Source organism: Pinus tabuliformis, chromosome Q (genome assembly GCF_031772625.1).
Source record: "Pinus tabuliformis cultivar Carrire ecotype Pingquan chromosome Q, CPIR1, whole genome shotgun sequence".
Lineage (NCBI taxonomy): Eukaryota > Viridiplantae > Streptophyta > Pinopsida > Pinales > Pinaceae > Pinus > Pinus tabuliformis.
Genome location: NC_142296.1, coordinates 260,446,632 through 260,464,757, shown reverse-complemented (window position 1 = coordinate 260,464,757; position 18,126 = coordinate 260,446,632).

The following is an 18,126-nucleotide window of genomic DNA, read 5'->3' as shown; positions in this document are numbered from 1 at the left end:
GCCCACCAAGTAAATAGTGTCTGTATTTCTGGAGCATGTATACCATTGCCAATCCTTCATGCTCAATAGTAGAATAGTTCTTTTCGGCTTTGGACAGCCGCCGACTTGCAAACGCGATCAGGTGACCCATGCCTTCCGCACCTTCCTGCGTAAGTACAACTCCCAGCGCAATACATGACGCATCAACATGTACATGAAATTCGATGTCCCATTTTGGGAAGACCAAGATGGGAGCGGATGCCATTTTTTCCTTGAGAACATCCAAAATTTTCTTGCAATCATCATTCCAACAATATGCAGCATCCTTTTTCAATAGTTGTTCCATTGGCACTATTATTTATGCATAGCTCTTAATAAACTTTCTATAGTAACCAATGTGCCCCAAAGTGGCACGTAGTTGTTTGACACTTTGCGACACTTCCAGATTGAGAATAACGGAAATATTCACAAGGTCCACCATCAGGCCTTGTTTGTAGACCACATGGTCGAGCAGGTTTCCAAAGGGGACATGGAAGGTGCAATTTTTAAGATTCAGCGCAATCTGGTGCCGTCGGCAAGTATCCAACATCAAATGTAAGCTCGATATATGGTGTTTAACTAACGCAAATACAATCCAATCATCCAGATAGACCTCCAAGAATTTGTGGATGTATTCCTTGAACGCAGCCACCACTACACATGAAAATATTGTTGGCGTGTTCTTCAGTCCAAAGGGCATAAAAGTGTATTGAAAACAGCCCCATTCGGTTGTGAAGGTTGTCTTGCTCCTATCTTTCGGCATGATCTTGATCTGATGGTACCCTAAGAAGCCATCCGTGAATGAGTAAGCTTCCTAACCGCCAAAATTCTCCAATACTTCATCTGTAAATGGCGTTTGGAATGGATTGTGAACACAGGCGTCGTTAAGCTTCCTAAGGTCCACGCTGATTCTAATTTCAGCCTTCTGTTTTTTCTCCTGTACTACCATAGGACTCACCTAGTGGGATTCTACCACTGGTTCAATAATTCCAACTGCAAGCATTTTGTCTAATTCTTCGTGAACCTTTTCTTTATACTTCGAATTCAAACGGTAAGGTCGCTGCTTAACTAGCTTCACGTCCAGTTTCAAAGTGATCTTCATCATCCCTAAGTCACCAATGATCCCCTTTAAGTCCGTGATTTTGGTCGGGAACAAATCTTGATATTCGCGGAGTAACTCAGTGACCTTATCTACCATAGCATCGTCCCAATAGTCCCCAAGTGTCGCGTACTTCGGCTCCATGTCTGTACCAATGTTTACCTACTTTGTTTTTAGCGGCGCAGTGATGTCGGGATCCTCAATTGATGGTCCTCGAACTTCGCGACACCCTTCAGTTTCTGGAATATTAATATTTCGGGGGTCATCATCATCCTCCTCTACTTGTATGTTATAACATTATAGGGCACTGCTTAACTGGGTTGCCCATGCTGGTTGAACTACTTCCCGTGGTTCTTGTGGTATTTTGAAGATGGTAGCTTTTACGGCTTGCAGTGTGTCGTCAACAGTATCTGACCATCGGTCTTCAAATGTGAATGTTAACAAAAATCCCTCACACAAGACATCCCATTTGCCCATACCATGTCGAAGTTCCATCTCGGTATACCAATTCATGGGTATGACATCCAAGGTATGGTAGAATAAGTGTACCCATTCAGGCTGAGGTTCTTCTCCATAGGCCTTGGTCCATTTTGCGAGGTGTGTGCACGGGTCCTTGCGTCCATTGTATTTATCTACTATCTGTAGTTGCGCTTTCCCAAATCGTAGGCACATCATCCTCCTACAGTTGCACCGGTTTTCAAAAATTCCTTGATGTGTTCCCCACCATCGCGTAAGTGTCACACGCAGCGCCCATTTCAATGCATCGAACCGCTGTTGTTCTGGTACTGTGCTCTCAAACTTGTTCAAGGATTCATCCACTGCTGTCAATCCATCATATGTTGGCAAATCTCAGGCCTGGGTTGTTACGCAATGCAGTGATCTAGTCATCATGTTGCAATTCAACATTGTCACCTCATTCAACTGATTGTACCAGTGTTTGTCTTCTTTGTCTAAATCCAAGGTGTAGGAACCTACGCGCTCCCATGACATCCTTCCATCTGCAGTAAGATTCACCCAATCCTGCTCTCGCGCAGTTATCTTGTAGATACAATCCAGCTCATCGTCACTTCTATCATTGCGCACGGGTTCAGTGTAGCGTGCTCCTTCGGCTGGGTCTAGTGGAACGACTACGTGAAGGGAATTTTTCTCGAATATCATCTTTTGCTCCTTCAGGTTAATGACTCCATTCATATCAGTGACCCAGTCTATTCCTAGCAATGCGGGATAAGGATTGTTGTCATCAACAATCTATATTACTTCAAAGTCTGTCTGTGTGCTCCCTCCTTCGATATCAACTATTACCCCTTGCAACCTCCCCATAGGAAAAATCTTTTGTTGGTTTGCCATTCGTAATTGAATAGGGGACCACTGTAACACGAGCCTGCCCATACATTCGTGTCTAAACCTAGGTCTAGGATTACCTGATCCATTTCATACTCGCTAATTTGTGTTGTCAATCTCATTTCCCTCTCAGTGTGCAATGCATGCTTTCCCAGTTTCCAAACTACACGCGATTCCCTTGACCCTGCGCACTTCGTTATCAACTCCTGAAGTCCTATAACTGCCTTATTGTCGCACAACAGTTTCATGCATGTCTCCGAAAAGGTAGTAAGCATAGAAGGATCCATCCCTATCTCTAGTTGATCCTTACTACCTGAAGTGGAGGCCTCCGCGAAGCTCTTCTTAGCTTCCATGAATGTCTCCTTTTCCCGTTCTAAGTCAAACTCAGGTTCTTTTGTAGAGGCCTTGCAAACCCATGTTTCTTCCTCAGGTTGCTTCCCCTTATCTTCCCCTGTAGTCGCACCGCTTCTGAGCACTATATTCACATTTGGGTCCTCTTCGCGCAATTCAGACCTCATCATTTGAATATTTTGAGTCGGAGTAGGCTGAAGTACTCCTTTCTCATGTATATGTGTGATCGGCGTAGGACAATCTACCATTTCATGATCAAACTAAGCACAGTATGAACAAGATAGTCTCGTCAAGTTGGTACAATCACGGGCATAGTGCCCTAGTCCTCCGCAATTGTAACAAATTAACTGTCTGCATTCCCTTCATGGCCCCATTCCTCTTTGTCCTCGACATCACCCTTGAAATCCACTGTGTGCCATTCCCACCACTGGGTCGAGGGCTCATGTTTTTGTCTGCATCTGATAGGCTGGGGTCTGATCCATCATTAACTTGTAGCTTCGACAAGTACGCTCGTCATGGCCCACTGACCTATAGAAATTACAAAACAATTGCTGGGGTGTCGTTGTATACTTCTACAACAAATGACAATTATCCATTGTGTGCTTTCATCATATTTGACAGATCACGCACCATAGCACGGGTGCCGCACTTGGCCTTGCCTGTGCCTCTGGTCTCAACGGCATTGGCCCCCCTCCTACCAAGTAGTTCGCGAATATTGGACAGTGGTCCTTGTTGTGGCCCTAGCCTTTGCATTTTATGCACCACACTTCCTCTTGCGCCTCTGGACGCGATGGCCTATCCTACTTCAAGCTCTGCATTTCCAAGCAGAGATTCTATAGTTGCGCGTGGATTTGTTTAACTCCTAGCCCCGGATCCTGTATCATTATTTCATGTAACCTCATCGCCATTTCCAATGCTTCGGCCTGGGTAGCAAGTTTCTGTTGCGACATCACCATCCTCAAGTGTGGTGTCAGAGATGCCACAAACCATGCGCGATGCTGCACATCCATGAGTGTCATATTAGCCTCATGGATTGTACTCTTCAGCTGCTGATCCAGATCCCAGGGGGGGTTTCGCTTGGAAGCCTCGCGATCTCTTTAAATCTGATGATTGATTGTGTCTCTAATTTCAGCGAGTAAATTATCTGTTCAGAGCATTCTGGATATCTGCTATTCCTGCATTTGGGTGATCATTGGAATGCTTGATATACCATGTCAATGCGCGATAGTGCAGTGCGCTCACCAATGTGGCCTTCTTAATGTTGTCATCCGTGACCCCTTGTGCTTCCCACACTGCTCTCACCATGAACCAGAATTGGCCCGGATCCTCATTCCCTACTCCTCTGAATACGAGTAGCTTGATCGCGCTTGCCATGCTAAAATACAAGTTTGGTGGAGGTGGAGTGGGTGAAGATGGAGGTGAAGTAGGTGAAGTGGGTGATGGCGTAAGTGGAGGTGATAACTGCGGAATGCAATGCCTTATCAAACTGATCGCACTTCTCGGAGAGATCCAAGTGAGCTCTTCCTCGCTCTCCTGTGAAGGTGAAATTAAGGGACTTTTTCTAATCCCTCACTACCTTTGTAGATCATTCCGCTCTGCATCGTTCCAAACATTAATGTATTCACATAACCCACTTCTCACACAATAGCATATTAATCCAAGTATTCAACGATTTAATGTACTCACCTCGCGGTCCCTTGAGAAAATGTCATTCTGCTTTGCTATAGCTCACGATCATGTCTACCGCGAACTCAGTGGTAAATTCCCCTATTATCCAGTGGGCCAATGGTCCACAACTCGCACAATCTTATCTTCTGATGCCTCTATTCTGCGCACTAACTCTGGAGTCCACACTATCGGTTGGTTGAGCCTACACCTTCCCTGGCTGTCGGCTAACCTCGCGATCCACTCATACAATTAAGAAGGAAAGGATGCGAAGAAGATCTCGTGTATTTCCGTATACACGTAGCAATCTAGCCACCTTCTCTCAGATACCTACGGAGTTCTGTTTTTCTGTGTCACGAACTCATGAAGCTTCTTGTCCAACCACTCTTCAATTTCCTTCTTTGTTGGGTTCCAGTGGCACAACATCAGACATCCCTTAGGCAGATCCCGGTCCTAGCAAAGGAACCATTTGTTGGCTTGTTGGGGCCTGACCCAAGTTCAGAAGTGAATTAGCCAAACAAATCCCAAAACTACCGACCCTTTCGGCAATGGTCCATGATGCGCGGACTGAGGTCTCACTCGAGGTAGTATGGGAGGGTGCTGGAACCAGGTTTCCGCACCCTAGGGATGTCTTTATGAAGTCTGGGAAGTTCACGAACTGAACCTGTGCGCTTGCACTACTCCGCACAGCCATCTATCCTTTGCAACTTGTGCAACTGGTTCTGTGTAGCTCTGTAAAGAGCACGAAGAGGTGCTATCTAGATCCTTATTCCTTACTGTGCTTTTATTATAGATCTTAACTTAATTATGTGGGCCCAATATTCTCATTAATAATTCAACATTCATAACAAGTGCGCGCAATCATAAACTATAAAGAGATGCATAAATATAATAGAAGCATAGACACAGAATATTCCAAAATCAACTTATATTTTATTAATTCTTTGTCCTGGTACAATCCAAACTTTACCCTATGCACTCAGCTATAGGGGTCCACGCACATAGTTGCAGACTTTACCAGGCCTCTACACACTCAGCTACAGAGCCTCTTCCTACTACTACCACCCAAGACTCGGACTTACAGACTCAGAGCTAATTCATCATCCAAAACCCATATGACTTCTCAAAGCTAAGATTGACTTTACACTTAGAGCCTCGCTCTATTTATACAATCCCATGGTCCATGGACCATGGGTAGGCCGACATACCATACATTAAATTATATTATCTTAGGGCAGGCAACCCTAGACTCTCGCGCTCTATGCCCGCATTTTGCAGGGTATTTACATTACACTGACCAAAATTTGGGCTTCAAGCCCAAAAAACATACTATGGGGGGATCCGCTGCCCAACAGAACTCACTCCAGGATTTCTCTAGCTCTACTATCTTGATCCGGAAAGGAATATTTCGCATACTTACCGAAGGTACAACCTTTGCATGTATTCATCTGCTCTAGTTTTCCCTTGGGAAGTCCAATAGAAATATGCTGCATGATCTTCAGGGCTCCATGGTGCAAGTGGCCCAGTATTCTATGCCATAGCTCACCAACATCTTGGCTCTGCACCATCTCAGATTGGGAACTCAATGCAACACAGTCATCTACCTCTAGCTTGTAGAGATTCTTTACTCGAATCCCAATTCGCTTGGTCTGTCCAATACCGATATTCCTCAGGAATACTTTTCCTTTACTAAAGACTACATCATAGCCTTTATCTTCTAGCATAGCGACAAACATAAGATTCTTCTTCAGAATTGGTACATACTTTACATCATTCAAGGTGTGGGGAGCTCCATGCTCCCTCGGAAACACAACCACACCTTCACTTGAAACATGGTACTTTCCATCATCACCCATCTCGATCCGCATCTGGAGATCCTTCTCCTCCAAGGTACTGAAAAGATTCTTGTCACCTGACATGTGGAAAGAAGCTCCACTGTCCAGGTACCACACACATCCCACCATGGATGAAACCATGCATGCGATAAGTGAGAAATCCAACTCAAACTGTGAGGCCAGTGCCTCACCATCAGATCCCTTCGAGGATCCCTTCTTGGATTTCTTCTGTGGACAATTCGTAGCATAATGGCCCACTTCATGACAATGAAAGCATCGCACTTTCGATTTGTCAAACTTCTTCCCACCATGGGAAGAACCGAATTTGGGATGGGACGCCTTCCCTTTCCCTTTCCTCGCCTTAATCACTAAGGCTAGATTTTCCTCATCATCTTGCTTCGATGAGGATCCATCTCTAGTGCTTCTTCTTATTTCCTCCTGCATCAGATCCAACCAAAGTCATTCCCAATCTAGTAGTTTCTATCTTCCATTAACCGAGTCTTGGTAGCTATGCCAGCTCTCAGGAAGACCAAGGAGTGCAAGACTCACCATGTCATCATTAGCGGTCGTGATCCCTACACTTCCAAGCTCATCCCTGCAGGTGGTGAGCTTGTTCAGATATGTAGAGATCGTGTCATCCTTTTCACACTTGATTTTCCAAAGCTTGTCTTTCAGCGCCAGCTTCCTCTGATCACTGTTGTCCTGATATAGAACTTTCAATGTTATCCACATCGAAAATGGTGTCTCCTTCCCATGGAGGCTTGAGACAATGTGGTCTCGAACTCCCTCCAGTAGGATTCTCCTTGCTCTAGCCACACATTTCTTCCATTCCACTACTTCAGTAGCCTCAGTCGGCTTGGGGACTTCTTTATCAATGAAGTCCTTTATACTGTTATCCTCTAATACTGCTTCCATGCTATCCTTCCAGGCTATATAATTCAAACTGCCATCAAGAGCATATTCGAGTCTTAAACCATTGAACGCCATTGGTGAAATTGAGATGTGATAAGAACTCGATTTCTATATTTAGGAACTTGAAACTTCGAACTTCTACTTCTTGTATACTGTTCTTTGCTTTGATCACCTTTGCTCTGATACCATTTATAAATTCCCACTATAGATTAACAGATTATGAAATATACTAAAGCAAAATACAAGATCTACTTTTACAACAAACTTTGCGGAAGCTTAATTGAATATGAGTAAGATCAATGAGAACACATATAACTAAGAATAAGAAATCAATCACACATAACACAGAATAAATAACCTAGGGAGAGCCTCAGCCTAAAACCCCAATCTCTGTATTATCATACCAGTGGAAATATGTTCAAGTTACAAAAAGAATTAGCTCTCAAGCTATCATGCTCTCTCTGCAATAAAACAATACAGCTCACAGACTAAGTAGACAAGAAATATGCCTTTCCTCATCCCTCCAAGCCTCCTATTTCCTTGCACAGTTTTTCTTGGGGTCCAGTGATGCCACATGTGTGAATTGGCCTCATCACACTCACAAAATCTGAAGAAGTAACTGCGTAATCCTCAAGGAAATAATTCCTTCTGCATGCAAGAGATATTCACAATGGAATATTCTAGCAACTGATAGTACACTGTCCCTCCATCTGATCTCAACTGGGTCTCAATTTGAAATGACATGCATGAGTTATTTATGAGAGAATATTCAGTTATCTGAAGTGCAGTAGTTACATGCATGCATGCATTAACTAACTGAACTCACAATTAATTCAAAAAATTGTTTGAATTAATATAACTGGACTTGACTCAGTTAACTGAGGCAACTAATTACAACTCATCCTTATCTCTTTAACTGATGGATAAATTCCTCAATTAATGGAGAAACTATTGCATGTCCTCACATAGACTTCATGTTTGATTTTCTACAACTAATTAACTCATGGTGAATTAATTAATTATTTTACAAACAACTGCTAAGATCAAATTCGAGTTTTACTTCTCTATTTTAGTTCAAGGACTAACTAAGATAGAAAGGTATTCCGAAATTCTATTTATAGCAGTACTAAATTTAGAAATTCTATATTTAGCATTTCTTGTTGCTATTTTCAACAAATTTACCCTGAGATAAAAGCGTGTACACACAGGTTAGTCAATACCCAACCCGCGTATATGTGTTAAAACACTTTAAAAAATTAAATTTCCTTAATTATGGGCAGAGTTCACGATTTTTACCTGTTGATTACCTCCTATTTCCTGTGGCCCAACTGTTTCCCAACTAAAAAACTAATTGGGAGAAGTATAAATAGACTTATATGGGAGGGCCTTAAGGAGGAGAAGAGATATAGTTATTATACTGAGATTATCCCCTACTGAGTCTAATGTATCCTTGTGTCTCATGCACTTCCCCAAGCTTCAGGAAACCCTTGTTTCCTTGATTATAGATATTCTCGTTCTTGCTTGAGATATCATGGTGTTGGTTATGGCAGAATATTGTTGAAGGATGGGATAGGGCGAATCTAGAGGATTGTTCCACTTGGAGCCAGAAGAAGAAGACTCAGGTGATTCTTTCCATGTTATTTATAGCTTACTGCAATAAAAGAAATGTTGTCTTGTTTTTGAAAATAACTTTGTTTATGCATCAAATCTGTTAAAAACACACATGGAAACAACAAAATAGGAAAGATAAGCAGGAGAGTGCATTTATTATTGACAAATGATATACATTTATAGTACATGGTGTGACCCTTGGATTCATATTCCAAGTGGTCTCTTGGACTCCTTTTGGTTGTTCAACTTCCACACCAACCCTTAGAGGATTAAGTGTCCAACATTCCCCCCCTTAATATGAAGGGTTATATATGAGTCCAAGAAGAGAGCTGTAATACAAAACGTGCAAAAATGCATGGCAACACTAGGTTGAATGTGCTCTCTGAAATGTTGGTATAAAGGGAGGTGGTTTAAGGATGACCACCAACATTGGAACGCTTAGTGCAGTTCCCAGAACTCTTCCAAGTGTGGCATGAAGATCATGTCTTCTGCTAGAGGAAGTGTTCCTGATGTTTTAAAGAGGGAAACCTTCAACCATGAAAGGGAGGTCTCATCCCGCATAAAAGGGAGAACTTCAACCTGAAAATGGAAGTCTCAACCTGTGATGGTTTAAGGATGACCAACAACTCTGGAATGCTTAATACAATTCCTGGAACTCTTCTGAAACTAGCAAGAAGCTGAAGTCTTCTGCTAGAGGAAGTGTCCTCTATTCTTTGAAGAGGAATCACCGACTGAAGGCATGCTTAAGGGGCATATTTGTCTCTAGCTAAAACTCTGAATCTGATGTGGCAAGGGGTGGCTCAAGCTTGCTTGATGTGGCTTTGAAGCTTGCAGATGACCATCATTTCCCCCCCTGTCAGATACAAGGTGAGATGATGGAGAAAACTCAAATGTAATACTGTTCAATACTCTAGAACAAGTTCTGACATGTGACTGGAATATCTTCTTGGTTGTTGATGCCCATTGCCAAGAAGCGATCCATCCAAGATGAATCTTTGTTCTTGCATGAGGTTCGTTTTTGAAGCATCTGTTTGAATAATGACTAGTTTTATGACAGTGCTTACATGGATGAAGATCAAAACAATGATCTTTTAGATGGCCAACTCGATCACAATGTTGGAATTTCACGATCTGTTGTTGTTGCTATGGAAGAGGGGAAAAATCTAGAACAACTAGAGGTGAACTGTCATGAGGAGCAGGTGAAGATGAACCATCCTGAAGAAATCTAGCACTTTGAAATTGGATTGGTTTGGAGTAGTCTGGAATATGAAAGGACACCTCCTTATCATATCCAAGACCTGTTCTATGCTTGTTGTGGACAAGCTCTTCCCAAGGTCTGATGATGGGCTTAGGAAGTGTAAACTGAACTTCTGCATCTGAATGTAACCTTGCTGCTTCATTGGGTACTAAATCTGAATGAACTATAACATTATTGACTTGCTGTCTATGGGAGTCTATTTCAATCTTCTGAACAGAAACAAGTTTAGAATGATGACTCCACTGCTGTAATTTTTCTTGCTGTAGCTAAGATTCAAGCTACAAAAACTGAATATTCTCTTGTGCATTTTGCAAACACATTTTAATATTGGAAGGAGAGGTTTTGTTGATCTTAACCATCTCAGCAACAGTGGAATGTATCATATTATTCAGTAGTTTTAATACATCATCCATTCGGTCCATTTCAAAATAATAAAATCAAAGGAATGGTGTTGTCTTCAACTACAAATACACCTATAAAAATATAAATAGTTGTGATTATTATAGTAGTAGAAAATCGTGTCAAAAGTTAACTTTTCCATGCCACTTCAAACCCAATTTTATTTTAGCTCACGATACAAAATTATATTTTTTTCATAATCGAGACACCATGCTCCAAAACTTGCTTGGTAAGCTCAATTGTCCTTTACAGAATCATGCAATTGTGAGACAGATAACACTAGCAAGAAAATAAAATCGATAGCTAACAATAGATTCCCCAAAGGGGGTACCAGTTTTATCCTGGGTGTCTTCTTATAGGTGTTTATGGCAGCCTAGGCTCCCATATGCATGTCATGAGGTGAAAGAATGAAAAAAATTGCTTACCCAAAACAAGAGATCCTGAAGTGAAGTAAAGTGAGACCAAATTTCCATCACCAAAGGAGGGATTGCTAGACATTACAATGTTCAAGTACCGGTTGGAGGAATATGCGAAGAAAAAATCACTGCCCAAGCTTGTTTACGAGACTACACAAGAAGGGCCTACCCATGAGCCCAAATATGGTTCATCTGTTATTTTCGATGGTATCAGGTACATTTCTTCTTGGTCAAATTTCAGGAAGCGCAAGGCTACTGAGCATGCTGCAGCCCAAGTTGCTGTAGAGATGTTGGGTTTGGTACCCAATCCACTGTATGAAATGGGACAATATAAGAATCTATTTCAATAGTATACACAAAATCGTAGTTTACCACTTCCTAACTATCGTTGCCAACGTTCTAGACCATCGCATTCGCCAACTTATACATGTACTGTTCATAATAGTTTCCTACTCCTAAACATTCAGCTCCAGTATGTGTTTGCTAGACTAAATATTAATATGTTCCCAATCTTTTGTTTCCTTATATCCAAGACTCAAACAAAGCCTCTATTTCTTTGTGTCCAGTTTCTGCCTAGTCAGATTCCTACGAATGGAAGCAATTTCTTCGACGACGTTGAGTTTTCTCTCCCTGAGCAATGAGGAAATGAGGCACAAATATGACTTTACAGGTCTCGATGAGGATTTCAAGTTAGCCCAACAACAACATGTGAGGAAACGCCCTTCGGATGCAGATTGGATCGAAGGCCGACCAAGACCGAATTCCAGACCTCTAGATTGTCTCAGCACATCCATGGAAATTGGCTTTTGGCCTTCTCAACATCCATGGATAGCAACAAACCATTCTTGATCTAAAAAAAATGCAGAATAAATTTCAAGTGTTAGTTGGTAAGGCATTGTCATTCATGTTGTAGTCGGCATTCCTTTTCTGGATGGCTATGGAGTTTCTCACTGAATAAACACACAGTCAAAAAACGCCTTCAAGAATCCACCAATGCTGAGCATATTCCATAAGCTCTTGAGAATCCAAGTGTATTTTTCGGAAGCTTGGAAATTGTCGTAGCGACACTATATTCAGTCTGGTCTCACTAGGGTGTATCATTTCATATTGAAAAACAATATATCCAACTCCCACATGGGCTCCAATTCACCACTATCCACTGCACGGCTCCGATACAGATCGAATATGCCACTTCTCCCATCTACTATGCAGAAGCCTGGAATAATTTGATTGTGATTTGCAGAAGAAGAGGGATGATAAAGAAAGTGCAATTCATTAGCTATTTCTTAGCTATAGACACATATCTGTCTGGATCGAGTGCTAAGTTGATGCTGCTCCTCAAAATCGCTATCAATGTAATGTTCATGTTGTGTCAGTGCTGAAAAGCTTAACAGAATGACGTTTTTTTTTTTTTTTTGAGCAGATTACTATAGAGAAACGACTGAGTAGACTCAAAATGGCAAGACAGAAATGACAAAGAGCGATTTTGAATTGGTTTTCAAAACTGTATGCAGCACAGGCCAACACTATTCAAGGGAATATGAATCGACTCATCAAATCCTTGGCGAGCAACAATGATATTTTATGTCAGTGTTAGAGAATATTAATGCTTAGATGTAGTGTGGCAGAGTAATGCTAGGCAGAAATATGATAGGTATAGTTCTAAAATGTGTAAAGAGACAGACTTGATTTGTTCAAAAAAATTCAGAGAAACATGTTCAATGATTTGTGGGTAGAGATTGCATCTAGAATTTAGCTGAGAAAATATTCATGAAATGAAAAACTGATGGCAGAAATGACCTGCACATAAAGGCCATAAAACAAGTGGCTCAAATTTGAGTAGGGCAGGATATCGCTTGCTCTGATACCATGTTAAACACACACATGTCAGCAACAGAATAGGAAAGATAAGCAAGAGAGTGCATTTATTATTAACAAATGATATACATTTATAGTACATGGTGTGACCCTTGGATTCATATTCCAAGTGGTCCCTTGGAATCCTTTTGGTTGTTCAACTTCCACACCAACCCTTAGAGGATTAGCTGTCCAACAAAATCATGTTGCAATTCATCTATGAATGTTATTTTGATGTATAACTGATCATTAGTTTATATGATATAAAGTTAAATTTCGTGAATATGCTTTACCTCTATACTGCTATGTATGTTTGGATTAAATGATTTTCAGGTCTGAAGAACATCGGGAGTTGCAGAGGGTTTGAACCCTGCTAGACCTACTCGAACGAAGGAAATCCAGGTATGGTCGCTCTTGCATAGTTTGTTTATATAAGAATTTTGCTTGAGTTGTATGAGTGTTTCTTGTTGTAGTATGCTTCTGCTCTATTGGGGTTCTAACCCAAAGCCCTAGGGTACTCATTCCCGTAACAGAATTGGTGACTCCAATGGGGATAACGATCTTGCTATTCCTAGTTTGGGTTGTTCAGCGTCAATTAGGTCTTAGTCTTTGGTTTGCTTGTTGTTGCAGTCTTACTTGGTCTAGTAGAGTCTCAAACCTTAAGTCTGATCTTTTTTATCTAGCTTTGTTTTTATTTTTCTTGCAAAGCTTTATATACGCACTTTAGTTTGTTTACAGTAGCGTACACACGCTAGTTTCTTTGAAGTGAACCCGCATATATACGATTTTCCTTTATCATAAGCACGTGTACACGCCTCTATACTTGAACACAGTCACGTATACCATTTTTTGCATTGTTTTTTCAAATCTCTCTGCCCAAAAAGATTTGTTGCCTGGTCTGCTTAGTCTCTGAGTGGTCAATTTCTATCTAAAGAATTTCATTATTTTGCAAGCTTATTGTTTTGGCGTCTCTTCCTCATTGAAAATATTTTGGCCTAGGTTTGCTTTTTTTAGCAAGCTTGTAATTGGTTTTTTGGCACACAAGACTTCGTTCAAAAGTTCATGATTGTTCTGGTCCTCCAGAACGGGAGATTGTTTTCAATCTTAGTGTCAAGTTCAGTTTTTGATCTACTGGCTTTTCTTTCCATCATTTTGTGGCATTATAACTTTTCTTGCTTTTTGAAAGTCTTTTTTGACGAATTTGAAAGTATTTCTTTCCTGGATTCTTGGTCAGTTTGTCAAGCTCTTTGTTGTTGTTTGGGTCGTTTAGTACAGTTTGAAGCCTTTTTTTTCAAGTTTTCGTTCATTTTCAAGTTTGTAACTTGCAAAGACTCCTTGTGCTCTTCTTTTGATCTTTGAATTTTAGTGGAATTTAGAATGATTTCAAAAAGTTGTTTTGGTTGTTTCTTGAAAAAGAAAAGATCTCAAAAAACATTGTTTTTGTTTTCTTTTGCCAAGTTTAATTTTGGTTTCTTTTAATTTTTGAAAGTGAATTATGATATTTTGCGATCTATCCTTCTTATTTGGAGAGAATTTTGTATTCCAAATTTATATTATCTTAAATACTTAAGTTGGCTTATTAATGGTTATAAACAATTGCTTTCATTTTTTAGAGTGATTTAGGATCTTGCATCTTCATTACACCTTGCATTAGGGTAGTTTGCATTATTAAAGCATCAATAACCTTTTTAGTTTTGCATGTGTGAAGTGTGTTTCAAGAAAAGAAAAGAAAAAGTATTTGTATTTATAGAATTTTCATAGAACCCACGTAGAGATCTTTTCTTTATTGTCATCAGAATACACCAACAAGTTTAGGTTTATTAGGGCCTTGGATTAGGTGAGAGGAGAGTTAACTCTCCAAGGCTGCTCTAATTTGTAAAACATAGAAGTTTGATTAATGAGAAAAGTCCAATAGTGTTAGGGAGACCGGGAAAGCACCGTGATTGGGAGTAAAGCACGAGGGTTAGTGAAGATAAGGATGAGAGATACCCCCTCTCTTACTTGTCAGATCCTACCTCATGACTGTTCTGCCCGACTTCTGATACGAGTTGGTGACCATAGTTGCCTATCCTAGGAACCACACAGGTGGTTGCGGAGGGGAATTCTGTGGCACCTGAGGTTGACGCTGTATCACATTCAACAGTACTTCTGGAGGGCACCCTTGTGAAGCTTGGGGGCTTGCATCGTCAAAGGCTATTGTCTGGAGGTTAGTGTAACTACCTCTGATACCTTCGCTAGTAGGCTTGGGTTGTAATTGCCCCAGTCTATTTTCAGAAGGCCCTTATTATTAACTTTCTTATATTTTGGTGTTTGGTCCTAATTACCCAGAGCGGAAATAATTGAGAGTTTTTTGATTGCTGATATCTTTATGGACATTTTAGTGAGTGTTTTGTGCTCCTAGTCGGCCTATCTTTATAATTTTTTGAGTCTTTAAGTAGATCTTTTAAATAATTCAAAGTGGCTGACCGACCATCTTGATGGTCTAGGAGACTTCGTGGGCTTTCACCTATGAATCCGGAGCCTTCTCCTAGAACACGTAGGAGTGATTCAGCCAGTGGTTTCCAACCAGTGGCAGTAGGTGCATCAGAGATTGATCCTCCACTTGGGGGCGTTAGTTCACAAGATAGACCTGGTACCAGTATAGAGTTAGAGAGGAACACACCAGTTCTTTCTTGAGTAATCTTCCAGTCAGAAGATAGTATTGAAGTAGAAGAGCTTTCAGAGTCGGTTGCGACTCCGAATTCTCCTCTCCTAGCTGACCATCCAAACGTTTTGTTATACATTGGAACTCCAACTCACAGGCCTTCGAGCTGAGGTTTACATACATCTATCCCTTTGATGACCATTGGTGGAAGAATGGCATCTACGACGAGTGTTGCGAGCATGCAAACTCTCATATATGTACAAGGGGGAGGAACTATTTCCATCCCTTATAATACTCCCAGCACAACTATATTTGGGTCCACTTCCATTTTGTCAACGAGTGGAAGTTCTCAAGCTACTACATCGAGTTTTGGATTCTTCCCTTTTGGAATGTTGTCTCAAGGCATTCCTTCAGTTCCTTTGAACATACCATTGACCACCTCTACATCCATGATGAGTGGATCGACTTCTTTTCAGGGTTTCCCATTTGGAAGTGGTCATATACCACATTCCAATCCGATCACAGGGTCAATGCCTTTTCCCTTTACAAGTCAAGGTAGTAACCCCTTCCAGAGTTGGACAAACCTTGCGTTTAATGCGATAGGAGTTGGGAATCAATTTTTCGACCAACAAGGGAATGTGCCGTATTCTTCAGTTAATTCATTTCAAAGTTTTCCACTCTTTGCTAATGCATGGAACCCTTATCAAGGGCTATCATCTCCTTTCAATACTTCGTTAGGGGGTAACTTCACTGATTACGGAAGATTTTCGGTAGGAGTTTGTCAAACTCTGAATTTTGCTGGAACACAAGGATCACCTTTTGGTTCAGTAGGCTTTGCGAGTTACTTCTGGAAACCTGGTGCCTTTCAAAATCCAGGTCATTCTTTCCAGACCTTTGGAAACCCTGTCCACTCTGGATGGAATTCCCAAAGTCTCCCACAACTTCCTTTTCTGGCCACACTTAATTTGCCAGACTTAACTAAATTGACGAATGATCAAATTAGATACAATCTGGCTTGGCCTCCGGTACCAACTAAGCTTCCCTCGGATATTCCAAAGTTTGAAGGGAAGAGTGGTGAAGACCCGGGAGACCATGTGACCACATTTCACTTATGGTGCTCATCCAACTCCTTCATAGATGAGTCAATCAGGTTGAGGTTATCTCAACGCACCTTAACCGAAAATGCGGCCAAATGGTATATAAAGTTGCCAGGGGGCACCTATACCTCTTTTGCTGATTTGGCTAATATTTTCTTGAACCATTTTCAGTTGCATGTCCATTATGAAGTCGGAACTGAACTTCTAGCCAACTTTTAGCAAGACACAGGAACTCACATTTCAGATCACATCCAGGAATGGAGAAGGAGAAAAAGGCTTATCAAAGCTGAAATTCCACTAGAGTTCCTTCTCAAATGGTTTCTCAAATCATTACAACTTGAAATCTCAAAGGATATTTCTCTTTCCAGTGTTTATTCGGAAGAGTAGGCTATTTTTCGAGCCCAACAATTAGAACTGATATATTCTCAATCTGGGACTCTTCAGAAAATCTTACTTGATGCTCCTAGATCTAAGGTTGATTTAGCGAAACTGAAGCCAAGCCCTCACACTGATGGTATAGTTGGATCAATTGACGCAAATATGGTGAACCTTTTGAACCAATTGCAACAGTTGTCTCTACAAACTGCTTCTTCTAACCAGGTAGCACCGTCTACACCTTCACCTTCCCAACCTACCTCTATAAATGTCGTCCAAGCCTCTAACCCCAAAGGAAATCAACAATCCAATGGGAAGAGGAAGGGACGAGGTAAGAAGAAGAACCAAGAAGGGAAGGGCAATGCAAACAAACCCGGAAATGGTGCCGGTGAGGGTAGAAAAGAGTCCAAGAAAAAGGTTAAGTTTCCATGCAATTTATGCAATGGAGATCATTTGACTCACCTCTACCCTAAGATACAAGATGCTCAGCACTTGTTAGTGCAGCAAGGATCCTCTAGCTCCCAAGATGTTCTAACTAACCCTTTTTCCCAGGGGCAGCAATTACTGCTGGCACGAACTCGAACGTTGGTACCTCTGTAGGGGACAACCAGGAAATGGAAAATTCCTCAAATGTTTATATGATGAACTCTCATGTTGACATTGCTACACGAGCATGCAATTATGGTGAAACAGAAACATCTAAGGCTAAATCTGTTCCCAAAACCATAAACCCACTTCATATTGAGTGACCCTCTGCTGAATCTATACCTCGAATACCGAAAGGTTCCGCAAAGTGCTCGACTATTAACTCTAATGCTAAGGTAGCCCAGAACTACTCGATTTTAGAAGATCTGGCTCAAAGTCCTTGTTCTATGTTTGCTTTGGAGGTACTCTAGTCGTGTCCTGCTTAGAGAAGTGTTTTTCTTTTAGCAATCGGGGCAGTAGATCCAAAGAATTCTTTAGTTCTCACTTTTGATATGCTAAATGTCAAAAAGAGACTTCCTCACCATATGGCTTTCTAGATAAATTCTACTTACTGAAAGACCAATATTTTTCGGACAGTTATAGATGAGGGAGCTTCCACATGCGCAATTTCTATTTCATGTTGGAAGGCCATTGGATCAGATTCAATTGTTCCTTCACCGACACTCTTGGCAGCATTTCATGGACATTCTCATAGGCCACACGGAATTATCTCGGCGTTTCCTATATGTGCTGGGGGAAAGGTCATAAATCTTGAGGTGGAAA